Source organism: Nothoprocta perdicaria, unplaced genomic scaffold, assembly GCF_003342845.1.
Source record: "Nothoprocta perdicaria isolate Ctin4 unplaced genomic scaffold, notPer1 scaffold_38, whole genome shotgun sequence".
NCBI classification, from domain to species: Eukaryota; Metazoa; Chordata; class Aves; order Tinamiformes; family Tinamidae; genus Nothoprocta; species Nothoprocta perdicaria.
The window spans coordinates 2,221,085-2,224,398 of record NW_020455621.1 but is presented as its reverse complement, the minus strand read 5'-3'; the positions used below and the strand labels follow the sequence as shown (position 1 = coordinate 2,224,398).

General features: G+C 42.8%; 1 long non-coding RNA gene across 1 annotated transcript; it reads left to right on the top strand.

Moving 5' to 3' along the window:
- Positions 1-234: 234 nt before the first annotated feature.
- On the top strand, positions 235-2,321 carry LOC112951936. The gene is made up of 2 exons (XR_003250301.1): positions 235-338; positions 2,190-2,321. It is a non-coding gene; the product is annotated as an uncharacterized LOC112951936 (long non-coding RNA).
- The last annotated feature ends 993 nt before the right edge of the window (positions 2,322-3,314 follow it).

The following is a 3,314-nucleotide window of genomic DNA, read 5'->3' as shown; positions in this document are numbered from 1 at the left end:
GTTTCTAAAGAAGTGTGCAGGGCAGCAGCAGATCTGGATGGATGGAAGAGGGAGAAGTATCTGGAACTAGGGAAATAAAGATGTAATCATGATCTGGAAAGACCCAAAGAAAAAATCAAGCCTCTTTTTAGTACTGCATGATGTGATGTACAACTTGTGTCATATGGGAAGGGGAGGCTGAAGGAGTCTTTTCCACTGATATATCTCACTAGGCTCAGCTGCCTCTGACTTTAATTGAAGGTTCATTGGATCTGAAGAAAATAGACCACAAGACATGCTACAGCTGTTAGAGTGCAGATGTTCCTGGAAGTCTCTTCTTCCTAAAAAATTCTGAAAATGTAAGGGAAAATCTGAACGCGTAAGTTACACATCTGTGACTTCAATATATATATTGAATATTCAGATCCCACTGGATTCAAATGAATGTGAAACTTGGAAGAAGGAAAATAAATGAAGCGCTCTGAGCTCTGGAGCTCTGGCAGGGATATACTGTGGATGTTCTGGACAAATCTCAGGGCTGTGTGCATCTTTCCATACACTTTGATGTAGAAATTCCCTAGTACCTCTTATTGGAAAAAAAGGAATAGTGAAGAGACAGAAATACAACACATGGATTTTGACATTAACCATATTAGATTGAAAAATAGTAGGAGAAACAGGACTTTAAATGAGGAAATAGCAGGAAATAGCATTTCTGGGCAGTGCTGATGCATAGGCYATAAGCCAATAAAGAGAGTAAATGGGATGAGCCATAGATTTAGTCTGTGAAATTTGGCAATGTAGTGTCATAGCTGGGCCAGAATGCAGTTCAAGGTCTTTCCGAAGTCCATCTGAAGCCCATCTGTGGGCCTTGTCCTAGCTCCCTCTGCAAGATGTGTAAGACCCCCACTTCACAGAGCGGTGGGAGGATGTATTTATGTCCATTGAGAACACTGTGCGGTTGCCAGCAGACAGCAGCAAGTACAAGCCCTAGCCATTCTTGAAGGCTGTAATATTTCACTTGACCTACAGCTCCCTACCCTCTTGCCTAACTGGATCCCCAGGGATAACACCATTGGCTCTGCACATTGGATCCAGACCCAGAGTTGTGGCCTAAAAACACAATTCCCATTAAAGTATAAACATAGTTCCTGAAATATCCCCTCTCACCCTACGTTGCCTCACCTCTTATTCACACAATGACCATGAGGGTGACAGCAAATGATTCTCTTCCATTCATTTTCAAAGTAGAGGTCTGCTCAAAAGGCAGGAGCTCCTCTGCTTATATACAGCTAGAGAGGCAATTTCAAAGAGGCAGAACTGATTAATTTTTATTTATCTTCAAGCAATTAACTGTGGTACCAAAATTAGGAGCCTGGTTGTGCTAAATTGCCTCCACAGTTGATAGAGGAAGAGAACAGCTTCTGAACAGAGATTTAGATCTTAGGTGCCCTTTGCAAGTGCCTGTTTCCTGATGCAGGCAGTAGCTGATTTCAAAATCTCATCATTTTAAATGCTTCCAGTTAAGAAGTGTGAACCCAGCACTCCTCACAGCGATGAGGAGATGCGAGGGAAGGTAGCGCTGGTTATGCAGCCCTGTCAAACTGGGAGATCTTGTTTTGTGGCAACTCATGTAGCTACAACAGACAGAAAAGAGTACTAGTATTTGTGGCTAGAACCTGGCAATAAGGAAGCACGTTGAATTACTTAAAATTTTAGTGAGAGCGGTTGTCTGGAATACTCCTTGAGATCAGTCCCAGGTAGAGTCCCAACACTTCTTGTGCTGTTTAAATCTTTCAGCTGAGGACATTTGATGTATTGCCCCTGTTACTGCAGGAATTTTCACCAGAGACTGGCTTTCAGGGGGATTATGGGGAATATTTCGGGAAAGAAGAGAAATTTCTATGTAATTCTTGCAGTGCAGACATAGGAGCTGCCCAAATTGACATTGCCAAATTATTTTGCAAAAGTAACTGAAAAAAACTCTGAAATAACTATACTGACTTACTCTGAGCACAGGTTAGTTTCAAATGCATTAAGAAAAGACTCAAAATCTTATTACAAGTTTCCTAGGCCATCTAATACAGAGGACATGCATGCCAAAAGTGCATTTACTGGACTATTTTCTTAACAGGGTCATTATGTTTCCTTCAGGTAATCCTTAAAGAAAGGGTTTATTTCTTCCCACTTCTTATTTGTTTCTCTARCAGGAACGGACCTTTGGGAGCATCTTAGGACTGAAAGTGCAGCAAAATCATCCTCTGGAATGTGTGTGATGGGTGTTGGTTAAATATTCCTTGAGAATTTGCTTTTAAAATGCATTTTGGTTACAAAATAAACCTGAATGAGCCATTATACTCTGCTGTGTAATTATGTATTTAGGACACATGCTACATGCAGTTTTAAAAGAAATCTGTATGGAAACAAATTGCATTACATTTGCAATAGCTGAATGCAGTTCAACAGCAACACCTCAAGCCTTTCAAAATACTGAAGTAATTTAGACTATTTTCTGGAGCAATTATCTCCCATGCCTCAGATTCCTATTTTATTGCTTTCACTGAAAAGAAGCGGTATAGGACTCAATACAGAATAAAAGATGGGGGCTCAACTGTACASGAACATTGCTGTTGGTTTAGGTTCCTGTATGATGTTGCAAGGTTAATGAGGAGCAGGGGTATTAGGTAGGGGACAAGTTGCCATTGAATTGATCTGAGACAAGGGTGTGCCTATGTGTCTGGCCAAAAGCATGGAAAGGTCTCTGGCTTCTTTATTTTAGGGATTCAGACTAACACTAGAGCAGTGTTGTTTACTGCTCATTAAACCACCCCCCTCGCCAGCTCTCACTGCTGTATTACCATGCAGTGCCACATATTTTTCCTCTTTAACTGGTACTTGGCAAAACACCGGCATCGGAAGGGGCTGATCCTTGGAAACAGCTGCGTGCTGCCGAAATGGCAGCAGAGGCCTGCAAGGAAGCTGCGCGCCTGCCTGGGCCGGTGGCGCGGAGCCGTGTGTGCTTTGCTGCCCCGAGACAGCAGCTCCCGCGCTAAATCCACAAAACCCCTCTCCTGGTACAGTACAGCTGGAAACGCTAAGAGCCGCAYGTATTGGCATTGGCAGGTATAAACAGAGCTGCAGTAAATGAGCTAAGTGCTTTGAGCGTTTGGGGGTGTGGGGGGAGATGTTGTTTTTCCTTTTCTGGAGCTGAGCACTCCAGAGACTTGTGTTAAACTTGGGACTCCTTAGATCCTCACACTGGCTCTGCCACTTATTTATTGTTTGGCCTCAGGCTAGTCACTTAACCTCTTGCCGCCCTAATTTCCCCGTCTAGA